Genomic DNA, 14,163 nt, shown 5'->3' on the forward strand with positions numbered 1-14,163 from the left:
AGTTAGTTATAGTAATTACCACCATTGATTTAATTAGACAATCCATTAAATTTTCATAAGTTTTCACCTGAATGGAAATCGTAAAATATTGATGCATAATTTTAATTTCAAAATTTTATCTCCATCAAAAAATAATAAAAAATACCTTTCAATTGGCAGATTTGTTACAGATCAGAGCATTTAAAGTTATATGGTATATTTACCCATTATAAATGGTGAATTTATTACTATATTAAATTTTAAATGCAAAAAAAAATAATAACTTACTAACTTCTTTGGATTTGCTCCTTTAACTGACTGAGCAGATAATCTGAAAAAAAAGAAATATATCAAAGATTTAGGCTTTGACTTTTTGTTAAGAACAAAGTTTCAGTTACATTTAATACTAAATTTTTACTATAATATTAAATTTAGATTACACTTATTTCTTTTTAACATAGTTAAAAAAATGCATGTCCTCCGAATAATCCTTTTAAATGACGAAACTTGGAATTATCAAAGTGCAAACGATCCGAAGTTGCAAACGATTAGTGTCAAACTTTGAAAATATTTCTAATATTTTTATCAAAACACTTTTACAAAAATTTATTCCTGAATCAACAAAATGTAAGTAACGATGAACTATACTATAAAGAACTTGGTTCCAGAAAATACGATAACATTTCGAAACTTTCCCATCATTTATTAAATAAATGGACGAAAAAATGATATCGTGTTACTCTTTAGTTTAATTTTTTTAAGAGAACAAGTTTTAACGTCAAAAACTGAAAACTGAAAAATAAAAGTACATTTGCAGTTTTTAAAAATTTACGACAAAAAACTAACTTTTAAGAACTTGAGATAATAGAATGATTTTAAAAGAAACAAATGGAGAATTCTCCTAAATCTTTAGGAATTTTATATATTGTGCTCGAAATGTTGGAACGAAATACTCAGTTTTTAAAAGTCAAAGTTTAAAGTTAAGAGCATTATTTAAGGATGATATGTGTATATATATATATATATATATATATATATATATATATATATATATATATATATATATATATATATATATATATATATATATATATATATATATATATATATATATATATATATATATATATATATATATATATATATATATATATATATATATATATATATATATATATATATATATATATATATATATATATATATATATATATATATATATATATATATAAGTATGTATATATGCTAAGGAACTGTTGCATTTGTTACATTTTTCGGAATAATTAATAATAGACGTTGATTGATGAAATGAAACTAAGTACGAATTTAGTTGAGACAATGTGCAATAATTATTATGTAAAATAGTTCAGCTATTGGTATGTCGAAAAATAATAAAATTAAAAATAAAAAAAATGCCATTGGGTGATTTCTCAACAGCCCTGAAAAATTGGTCGTCTTGCCAGTATGAAACACAAATGAGTACCCCAGTAAGATGTGTAATTACCTCGGACACTATTGCACGTCTTGCATCCGTTATTTATGCTGTCCACTAAACTATCGAAAAGCCTTTGTGGGATATTGTTCCACCTCTTTCTCAAGGCGGGTTGCAGCTCTGGCGCGATTTGGAAAGACGTGTTCTTTGTGAAACACGTCTGCCAATGGGAACCTAGGCATATTCTATAGGATTTAGGTTCGAAGAATACACAGGCCATTCCTTGCATACGGTCAGTATCTTTACTCTCTAATGTGTCCTAAACCCCTAGAAAGACAATCCAGAGCCAGAATAATCTCTCTGCAAAACCGCTACGATGTAACGTTATCTCAAAGATATGAAGCGGTGTTCAGCCATTAAGCTTGACGCTTGCCCAAACCGGCACGTCCAGTGGAGCACATAGGATAAACTCTATCAGGGTTAAACCCCCCTATCAGGAATGAACCTGATACCTGAATAGGTTTAAACCCTAATAGGTTTAAAACCTACCTTGAATAGGTTTAAACCCTTCCTTGAATAGGTTTAAACCCTAATAGGTTTAAACCCTATCAGGGTTTAAACCTATTCAGGGTTTAACACTCCCCCTAAGAATTTCAAGCCAGGTTTTTTTTTCAAGGTTTTTGTAAACCGTTAATTTAATTACCTGAAATTTATTTATACAAAAAAATGATCTTAAAATTAATTTTTATTTGAGTAAGTAAGTTAAGTATTCTTTTTTATTGTGTAAAGAATCTCTAAACAGAATATATTGTCAGAACAGATCGACAGGCTTTCTCCTTTCTTTGAACCCTTTTCATTTTTGAGAAAGCGAATACACTATGTGGGAGGGAGACAAACTATTTTGAAAAAAAATGCAAGTGTAAAAGAAGGGACTTGGAGTGTGGAGCAGGGTTGATATAGCTCATCATTGTCCACACAATTATTCATCAATTTCTCTCATTAAGTGAAATGCAACTTTGGGCATGATTCAAGTGGTAAAACATGTCTTTACTTAACGCTCTTCTTAGATTTTATTTAGCAATATTAGAGTAATAAAATTAGAATATTTTTTTTTCGAATTTCAGGCACTGAACTTAATTCGCTTCACCTTAGATGCCTTAGAAGATGCCAGAGGTGTTACTCATTTCGCGTTACCCAGTGGGCACCAGTGAACCAAAGTCACGGAGGCGAGTAACATTGCCCACGCCACACTGTCACAAACCCGTTTATAGGGTGGGCCACATTCACACATCACACACAACAGAGGACCACACAAGAGAGAGAAACATCCATGCTTAGATCGGGATTCGAACCCGCAGCCAATGGCTTCGCAGTCTGGCACGCTAACCACTTGGCCACCTGGCCGGCATAATTATAATATATTTCTCTGCAATATAATTAGAAGAAAAGAATTGAATCACTTTAATTCGCTGATCTGCTTTTATAACAACGTCTAATTATAAAGTTAGTAAAGAAAAAAAGGGGAAAATATTACTGAGGTAGCATGGTTTTTAACAAGAAAAAATAACGTTCAGAATGAATTTTTAAATACTGGTTGTCAAAAAGTCAGATACCATAGCCCACAGCGATACCCAGTGGTAAGACTGTACAGTCCTCAAGAGATTTGCATTTCACCAAAAAGCTTTCCTTTAAGGGGGTGGGACATGATTATGGATTGTATATTGAATCTAGAAAACAGGTGTTGGATTTTTCTAAATAGCTTTTGAATTTCAAAAAAGATTTTAGAAAATGCTTAGATAAATTATGAGCAGACTGATTAAAAAAATTAATTTAGAGGACCATTCGAGAAAAATCAAAATTAGATCACAGGTAAAAATATTTTTTGAAAAGACCCATTTATAAGAAACCATTAAGAACTTCTTTAAAAATCTTATTTGTGCCTTAGTCTCCATCATTTTATTAGGTATTCAAATCAGTAATAAGTTGAAATAAATTGGGAATCCAATAACTAATACTGGTAGACAATGAGAAATAATATTCCTGCGGATATCAAACAAATAACATTTTATTGGATGAATTTTCAAATGATTCCAAATTCAACGAAGTTACTAAAGCAAATCATTATTGATAACGCGCGAAAATAGTAATGAAAATAATATCCTTGAAAAGATTTTATGATTTAGATGAAAATATTACCGATGAGTTCATTTTGTAGCTCAAATATTTGGCATTTTGTAATAAAAAAAGGAAAAAAGGTCGAAAGTTTGGACTCATTAATGTTAATTTTACTTTTTGTATATTTCACCATATCTCACGAACTTTTCAAGCGATTTGAAAAAATTTTCACGCAATTATAAAATTCGTTTATTCAACAATAATTCAATGCAAAAAATTTTTTAATAATTATTTATTATTTAATTACGAATAGTAGAAAAAGTTTTGAAATTTAAGATATACAAATTTTTTAATCATTTCAAAGTTATATGGCAAATGTATTGTTATATGGAGAAATTTGCACGAAATTGTTCGAATAGTTCCTAAGAAATTGAATTTTAAAAAAGTCGTACAGTTAAATTTCGATTTCTCAGGAATCTTTCAACCAATTTGGTTCAAAGATTTTAAAAAATATTTTTTTTTTTAAAATATAAAATTAAATTCCTTAAAAAGATTTAAAAATTTGTATATCTCGCAATTCAATTTTTTCGACCATTATTGAAAAGAATAGAACTGAATAATTATTAAAAATTATTTTTTTTTCAAGAAATTATCTTTGGATAAATTAATTTAATGATTGTGTTCAAAAATTTTTCGATTCTCTTAAAAAGTTCTCGAGATTTTGCGAAATACGCAAAAAGTAAAATTAGCATTAAGGGATACAAACTTTGGACCGCTCTCCTGCCCACTCTATTGGGACCATATTTCTCAGATTGCAGCTACCCTCTATATTTTGGGGATCAGAAATCTGCAGTCGTCAAAAAAAGGTATGTTTAATCAGAGAAATTACATTTTTATGGCTCATTTCGTAACTTAAAATATCGTATACACTAATTAATTAGCATATTTGAGGTCAGCCTCTCAAAACATAGTGAGTATCAGTCTCTAGAACGTAATGATCTGATCATACGATCAAAAGTTAGTTAAGGTAACCCTTTTTTAGCACAGAATTAGGTTATGATCTTGAGTTTCTCGTATTAAGATTTTATAGAGTATCAGGTAAAAAAATGAAATTAGACTATTTAACCGAGTATCACACCAGATTCATCCGATAGGAATAATCACGTAATTCTGTATAAGTTATAATAATTTATATCTTTTATACGAAGAAATAAAAACATATTTTTCTTTCTTCACGCATAAATGAAAGAATCATAAGAAAAAAAATCTTGTAAAACAAACTAAACTATAACCTGAAAAAAATTACTGCTAAACAAATCATGACAATTTTTAATGGCAGAATGATAAAGATAGTTTAAACCTTAGAAGATAAATGCCAAATTAAAAATGCACTTGCAATGCCTTTAAAATCTTAAATCTATCAAACATTGTAAATGAAGATATTTCAGCTAAAAAACACATTCCTTATGAGCAATGAAAATAAATACCTACATAAAAAAAGAGTATTCAAAACCTTCTAACCAATTAAAGAAAGTTACAATTTACATTTAGCTACAATTTAAAGTTTTAGCAAAAGAGTATTAAATTTGTAATAAAATCAAATTAAAAAAAAGAAAATCTGAAATATGAGACGATATTTTAAAATATTGGGAAAAAGAAAAAAATAATTGATTTTAACGAAAACATTTTTTTTCCTGGTTTAGAAATAAAAGTAAAATAAATAGTATTACATTGTTCCCAATTCGGACAGAAATAATCTTTAAAACAAAAAAAAACATTTTCATCACAGAGAAAAAAGAAACAATCCCAGTTTCAGGTAATCAATACTACTGTATTTATAACTTCTAGAATAAAGTTTTATGCCATAATGTAGAGTTATTGTAATTAAAGTTTTAAAACTTCATTTATTTGCTCTGAGTATGAAAAAATGTAGTGATGCAGAATACTTAGTCTAACATTTAGCAAACTTAGAAAATTTTCTTAATCTGGAATGTTTCCAAAAAAAAAATAATAAATTTGTGACTGAAGTTTCTTAAAAAAAGCAGCTAAAGTGGAAGCATCAGAAAATTACAAATAATCGCTTTTAGTTAATAAATTGCTCTTTCGTAAAAAATACTTTTGCCACTGCTGGTTATCGCCACATAGCAAATTTAAAATTATAAAACAGAAATCTCTTTATTAGGGGAAAGGAAAGAATCTGATGTTTAATGATAATTTCATGCAAAAACTATATTTAGATTCGGTAAAATAAAAATTGAAGTTTTATGCGTTAAATTAAATAAAGCTCATCCAAAAATGCAAGCTCCAATTTCCGACGTAGAATGCGCTTGATCTTACAAATGCCGGCAGGAAATTATTGGATTTTTTCTAAAACGATAATAGTAAAAATCGTTATTATATTAATCAGAATCAGAAGAGTTTTTTTTTTAAAAAAAAGCACCAGCATACAGAAAATTATTCCTTGAACTTTTTCCTACTCATATTAAATATTTTATATCATTCAAATGTCAGCTATATTTTCCAGATGGCAAATACCGAAATTTTCAAGCTCGCCCTGCTGAGTGTTAAAAGAATTTCTTAAGTTTATGTTATTTAAATGTTTTGTTTTACGAGATATCGGCAAATATTTATGCATTTCATATGCGATCCTTTTGTAAAAATCCAACCCAGTTTGATCTGGTTTCAAATATTAAAAAAAGACAAACAAATACTTGACATCCAGGAATTTGAATTTCAAAACAATTTTTTTAGTGCTTTTAAACAGAAAACTTGAATCCACGCTCATTTTAAAATAATTCTTTTTGTCAAAAACAATCTTCGTATACGTTAAGTAAAAAAAAATATTTGAGTTGTTTCTGACAGAAGTAGATTGGGTTTACATTGAATTTCGTAAAATCAGTTAATAGCGTCAACTATATTTTGGAGTTGAATTAAGTTCCTGCAAGAGCGACTAAATGATTTTGAACTTTTCCTTTATTCAGAAGTTAGACTCAATATTTTATTTATTTGTTAAAATTTTTTAAAGATAAAACAGTTTTATATAATGCGGAAAGTTTTGATCTGAAAATGACTGTTTTTGATTTAAATCGAAGTGTTAAAGAAGTGGGTAGACTTCAAAAATACAAAACAATTTGAGAAAAAACGATCTGGCATGAAAACTAAATGCCTTCTACATTATAGAGATGAGACCCGAGTCTGGGTCTGACAGGGACTTGGACTTGTTTACTTAAAAAACACTTTAAGACTCGGATAGGCTCCTTATAAAATTTTCATTAACTTTTTTACTATTATAAAACAAATATTTGGTTCAGTTATGAAGTATAAAAAATTTTAAAAATATAAGATATACAGCGAGCTGCTACTTCTGATTGGTGCTTTTGCTTTTTGAGATTAAGACTAATAGTCAAAAGATTTTTATTTAGTTTATTTTGTTTTTATTTTTTATTTTGGTAATTTTGGAGTTTCTGTCGATATTATACTAGGTATTACCAATAATATTATAATTGCCAATTACAATGTACTACAGCAGTTTATTAAAGTAAGCAATATAGGCTCATTGATGGAAAAAACATTTTAAAAAATAATTTTTAATTCTTTTCGTAAAATATCTAAGTTCCAGTTTACCCTTTCAAGAAGAAAAATAATGTTCTGAGAAATTTAATTCAAATTGTTATTAAGTTTTTCAACTGGTCCTATATATATTATCATGTTTACAATCTCTCCATTTTCGATTTATTTATTCGAAGTTTTCTTGCAACCATACATTTTCTCTTGTATACAAAAAGGAAATGTTAAAACAACAGCAACAAATATAACGTATATTTTTGAGCCTAGATACAATTTTTCCTTTAAAGGAACATGTTTAAGAGGAACCATAACAGCATGATAAATAAACAAAGATCAAAACATAAAAAGAGAGTTATAGTCAAAAGTCTAAATATTTTCTCCGACCTTTTTGTTGCGATTCATATGAAAGGATTTAATACGGCGGTAGGGAATCATATGGTCCATGACCTCACCAAGATTACAGAGAAAGCTTGAAGCTATGTTAGAGCCGTATAGATACATCAGAAGGATATCATGAACCATAGAGACTCAAAGTCATCCATAGTTTTATGACTGAGCTATTTTAGGATATGTATTTTTCCAAACCTCTTTTTTTTCTATTTTTAATTTTTTTTTACCCTTCATACACTATATTTTTAACTATATCATTACTATGAATAAAAGTATTTTCGGGTTTAGAATATGTTTGCAATATCATAGTACCCTTTTGACCAACAAACTGGCATCATCGTTTTTATTCTCATTTGCTTCTGCACCGAGAAAAAAGTATGGTCAATATTACCAGAATATGGTAAAATTTAAATTGTTTCCGGTACTATATGAGAACACCCAAACCTCTGTGCTTTTATCAAAAAGTTTCGGTAATGATTTTGGTAAAATTGACAATAAAATATGATTTTATAATATGTAATAAAACTTAGTAAATGTGGTGAATTTCGGTAATTTTGTCATGATACCTTACAGCATGGCATAAAAAACTACTTATTTGGTTAAATTTACTTTGCAGTTTTGTATTTTTTTACTAAATGTGTAATTGTGAGAATCAGAATTACCGATAAACAGTTATCATGTGAAGGAGAAAGTTACGAAATAAATTATTTAAGTACCACATATTTTTTGTTCTATTGTCCAGAATTACGACTTTCTTTAACATAAATGTCATTACCATTTAGTATGATAATCTTACCAGAATTTTTTCCTGCGTGTGAATTGTAAAATCTTCTGTAAAATATTGTTTTTCTTGATATTAAACAAAATAAGTAATAACTGTGTTGGGAACTAGGTGACCCTTAATAGCTTCTTTTAAGCATAGGTCACATTTTCAGTTATATTTTATTTTTGCTTGAAAATTAAAGATAAAAATAATAAGTTTCACTTAAAAAATTTAAAATTTGCAGTACTTAGAATAAAGTAAGAATCGCTGAAAACTGATTTTGGATTTTTCCTAAAATATGTTTCTCCAAAAATTTTAGTTTTCTCTTATTAATTTTTTTACTTGACTAGTCTAGACGGATAACGCATTAACAATAATATACAAATTTCAAATAAGGTTTCTTATGATATTCTAAGAGTAATGGGAATATAAGCTATGGCAGTAAATAATATTATATTTATTCATCATTATGAAAACATTTTTATCTCGTTTCTAGTACTATCCTTTCTTTTTAAGTAGAAATAAGAGCAGTTACCATAATTTCTTAAATTGTATTATAAAAATAAGTATTTTAAAGTAAAATGAAAGAACGAATGAAATTTTAATAGGTGGATGTTTTTACAGGAAGTAATATTTCAATAAGCTTTCTTTTTTATTGAAGGCTATTTCCATATTATTATGCTTAAATTTAATCCTTATTAAATATATATACCAACATTATTTATTTCATTATTATAAAAGACATATTCTTCTAAATGTATATATTTTATAAATTTAGAGTTACTTTGCCTAGCAAAAAAGCTCTTAAAACTATTTCATTCAAAGTTGAATAAAAAGTATTGAGCTTTCATTTTTCTCATATTATACTAGTAATGATATTTCTTTGCAAAACTTCTTCACTGAATTTTTTTTATAAGAATAGTAATACTTAATAAAAAGGGAAAAAGTTATCAATTTAAACTTACATTTTTCATAAAAGAAATACATTTGTCTACGTTTTAATTTTTCAATGTCAAGCTCAAATTCAGTCATTTATGATTTTATTTTATTTGAGAAGATTCCTTTAATTATAATGTAAGGAAACACATTAAACTTAATATAAAAAAATAATCCAAAAATTACGATAGCCATTTGATTTTTTTAAAAAATGAAAATTTCACGAAACTTTCTTCATTTCTGACAAAACAGTTTCCTGGTATATGCTCCGAGTGAATGATAGTGACAGTTATTTCGTCAGAGTGATGAAATAACAGAGTGATGATGAGTGATGAAATAACACTTTTTTGAGGAAATGAATTTCGTCTAAGGAAAAGAAATATTTCGTCATTCTAGTTTCGATTTTCTACTCTTCATTCTAGTTCAACCACAATGCACTGCGATGGAGTTCCGAGTTGCGGAAACATTTTCGTGACATATAAGAGAGCACGTTTCGCATCAAATCACGTGCTTTTGTGACGAAATGATTTCCAAAATAATGAAATATGGATCAAGGATTGATGAATCGTCAAAATTGTGAAATTTATTTTCGAGAGTGTTTAAACCGCTAAATATAAGATAATTTTGTACCATATTAGAAAACTAAGAGAGCTGTAAAATTAAATATAATTTTACAGCTCTCTTAAATATAAAGGTTTAATTACAATTTTTTAACGAGTTTAATATTTATATTTCCTTATACTCAAACTTTCATTTTACACTTGTGTTGTTACTTGTATTTGCTTAGATTTAAGACAGATTCTATTAAATATGTTTAAAAAAACTTTTAAAGGCAAAAATTCGATTTTTCTTTTTACATTTTCTATTATCTCGAAATTTGAAATTTTTTTAAAAATGTCTGAAAGAGGACATTTTCATAAATGGTTTCCATTCAGCTCAAAATAAATTTACAAAAAAAAGGAAAAACGTTAACTCACATTTGTTCGAGTTGAACTTATGTAACTTGTTTTTCCTTATTCTAATGCTATAGCAACTACTTTAATGCCACTTAGTTTATTGCACAGTCTTATAAATTTTATATTGTACTACTTTGTTTTTATTTAAAGAATGCAACTCCAAAACATAATTAAATATTTAATAAAAAAATGCTTAGCATCAACCTGTTGAAATAATTCGACCATATCAACAAAATGATTACCTGCTATATGAAGTAAAAAAAACAGTCGTATTGAATTTCTACAATATTTTTGAGACATATTTGGGCCAGAAACACCAGTACTGAATCTAATAAATCGACTTATAATAGTTTAACTAATAAATAGTTAAGAAACTAATAAATCGACTTATAATAGTTTAACTTCCACAAAATGATGGTTCAGTTTAAAGTTTCAAAGAATAATGTACACAGTATTATAATTCAAAACACTGGCTGTAATGAAGTAATGAGTAATTATCAGAGCATGAGGGAAATTTTAAACTTAGAAATACTTTTTTTCCGCAGAGAGAGAGAGAGAGAGAGAGTACTAAAAAAATGGCATTTTCTAATTTAGATAGTCTTCAAATTGTGAATATCAATATACAGTTTTTTTTGTAATTATTATAAACTATCTAAATTTAAACTTTTAAAATAATCTTCCATTAAAACAGTAGTTAACTCCTTTCAAAATAATGAAATATTACGGATTTTTAAGATATTATATACCTTATAATTAACAACTCTCAAGCACAAGCGCAATTATCGGATTTTTGACGAAAATTCTCTATGTATTTATTAGTATCGGAAAAATGCTTTATGACAAGAACTAATATTTCTCTCGATAATCTGACTTCGTCAATATTAATGAAAATCATTCCCATAAAACGATAATGCGATGAGAGATTTGCGTGCGAGAAAAGAAATAATCCTTATTTCAAGGGAAAAAAATACGCCATAAAGAAACCCGAGACATATTTAGTGTTCTACTATTCATAATGTTTAGTTTTCCACTATCCATAATGCTAACAGAGACATAAATATTTCACCATTTAGAAATTTTCTTTTTCTTTTTTAGCAGCATTCATAAAAAATTTACAGCTTTCAAAGCATTAAATCTAATCATTTCTAAATCATTTCATGTTTATTAAAGAATAACCTGTTAATAATTTTAAGAAAATGGTTCTCAGAATTTGCTAACTTCAAATATGATAAAAGAGAACATAAACTTTTTTTTATCTACTGAAAGATAGCTGTCCAAATACTAACAGGAAATCCATAATTTTTTTTATATACGACACTCAATTTTACAATTTGAAGCTTGTGAGTTATTCGCTTGTAAACATTAATAATAAGTGATTTCAAGACGTTTGAAACTTTAAACCTTTTTATTGTAATCCCGTCGCATAACATTGCACAGAATGAAATCGCATATTTCGGTAGAAAAATAGGAATGTTTTTGAAAAGAATTGGATCGCTCTAAAGAAGAACTACACTGTTCCTGAGAAGAATTAAATTTCACTTAATTGTAAATATATAGCAGAGATAGAGAATTGAGAGATTGAGATGAGAGATTGAGATGAGAGATTGATCGCAGAATAAAAAAACAACATTGTTAGACTAAGTGCATTCTCCTTCTCTTTATGTACTCTCTTTTCTGCTCTATTTCTCATACTTTTTTTAAAAGTCATTGTTGAAAAAAAAGACAAATTGGCAATACTAAATCAGCGTAAATAATTCCTATTTTCTCTTTGTGTAAAGGATATACATGAAAGCTACCGACTATCAAAAAATGCTAGATACCCATTTACTATCATCTGTAAGGAGAATTTGAGGCCAAATTAGACTTTCCTGAAAACAATGTCCTCATTTACATTTCAAAATTATCACTGGAGGGGTTTTTGGATAATATAGTGCATTCACGGAATGGCCTCTCCTATCTTCTGATCTTAATCCCCAAGAAAACTTAGGGGAAATTTTCAAATTTTCAGCAGACGCACTTTCAGTCTGTGACTGAATATAAGGCTGACATCATAGAAACCTGAAGAAATATTGATGATATTGATGCTCCATGGCTTAGTATGTGGTACGCAACATCATATATTTCATATAAAGGCATGAAGGATATATTGACAATTAACAGCAGTAGCTTTATTACGCGGGGGAGGCACTCTTTCTCTTCCTTTGAAGATATTCAAAACTTTTTCCTGTCAAAGGGGGAGGGCTAAAAATAAGTCCCTCCATCTAAATTTGTGCTTAGATGCTGACTTACATTGGTCGTCTGGTTCACATTGGTTTTGTTTACGTCTATTAACGGTATAAAATCAAGATGGCCCAAACGCAGAGGCAGACAAACAAAAAAAAGGCCTCGAAATGAAGCTTTATACAGCTTTGTGGCACTTAAAATATTTTAATTTTGAAAGTGCAATAAAAGTAGAATTGCATTTGTAGATCACAATAATAAATTTTTGCATTTTGAAATATATATTATAACATATTATTTTGAAACAATTATTGTGCTGTTGTTACCTCTAATATCGCTTAGAAAAGCCTAGCCCGCCAGCCATTGGACTTAATTAAAATATATTAAGTCAGAAAGGTTTGTCTTTTATTTGACAAGAATGCACCGTAAGGATGAAAGTACGTCTTAGCTCAGATCCCCATGGATAGATGACAGTGCCATTCTTTCTTGAGGTCATTTTAATTTAGACATAGATCTAAAGGAGAAGGAACTTTTCTCAAGATCCACGTACCCGTGGTGCATCTCAGAGACTGACCTAAGGACTTTCGGAGTTTTCTCTTAAGAAACCCCAGCCCCCCTGAACCGGAATTCGATTCTCTAACCATTGTGCAACTGTTTTACAAACATAAAAATTCCCAGTATGTTGTAATAGATAAATCTTAAAAAAATTGTTTTAAAATGTAAAAAGAATTATATTTAATTATTGTTTGATGTAATTTCTGTCCCCTAGCAACAATTAGTAATCCCTAATATTAAAAAAAGGAACGTTTTTTTACTTACGTTTTTTTAAAGTACGTTTTTTTTAATATTTATCGCACACATGCACTTAAAATTATTGAAAAAAAATTCTGCTCTTGATATGTAAATTAATGAAATGAGTCAGGAAATAAGACATTAACTATACATTAGGTATTAAAAAATTAACTAAAATGTATAATTTTCTCAGTAAATGCATTCGGCAGTTTCTTCGTCAGTCAAATTTCATCGTACATTTTGAATAATCGAAGAATTTTATTTTTTTTGTTAATATTTTATTCTATAACCTACGTTTAACAGCCGACCCAATACTGAGTTTACAACTATCACTGTTTAACAATTGCAATTTTAAACCTAACTCAGAAGACAAGGGTACTCCTGGATCTAGAATAAGGAGAACCATCGTGGTGGACTTTTTGATGGAACTCACCCGCATTTGCGTTATATGTAGAGGAAACCTGTGAAAAACTCCCACGGTTAGCCCAACAGCAACCCATGATCCGTCTACAACTGAGGATATTTCACGTCAGCACTATGGCTGGTGTGAGCGGGATGCGAAATTCATATCGACCAGCCATTGCTGAAATTCGATCCTGTTTCACCTCATTAGGAGTCGAGTGCTCCATCTCCTGAGCCACTTTGTCTTTTGTTTATATTTTAACAGGATTTAATGCTCTTAATACTGACATAATTTTTCCAACAAATATTAAAAAATACTGGATGGGTCAATAGTGTCATATTTAATCTCCATAACATAAAGTTACATTAGCATAGTAATAAGTTGCTTCATCAAATTTGCTTGAAGCTAAACACGAAGTAAGCTTCATATGTTATTTTATATATATATATATATATATATATATATATATATATATATATATATATATATATATATATATATATATATATATATATATATATATATATATATATATATATATATATATATATATATATATATATATATATATATATATATATATATATATATATATATATATATATATATA

At 28.1% G+C, this 14,163-nt stretch overlaps 1 protein-coding gene across 3 annotated transcripts in view; it reads right to left on the reverse strand.

The window, feature by feature from the left end:
* The window catches only part of LOC107448939 (neuropeptide F receptor-like), a 192,316-nt gene that overhangs the window by 49,431 nt on the left and 128,722 nt on the right, over positions 1-14,163 (reverse strand). For 2 of the 3 annotated variants that reach the window (XM_071187611.2, XM_071187612.2), the window contains exon 3: positions 272-310. The gene's annotated coding sequence lies outside the window, so the exon portion shown is untranslated. Of the gene's footprint in view, positions 1-267; positions 311-14,163 lie in introns of all 3 variants that reach the window. The other variant, XM_087154757.1, reaches the window with a different exon arrangement.

This window comes from Parasteatoda tepidariorum, chromosome 11, assembly GCF_982258835.1.
Source record: "Parasteatoda tepidariorum strain Cologne lab strain chromosome 11, Ptep-v5.0, whole genome shotgun sequence".
Classification (NCBI taxonomy): domain Eukaryota; kingdom Metazoa; phylum Arthropoda; class Arachnida; order Araneae; family Theridiidae; genus Parasteatoda; species Parasteatoda tepidariorum.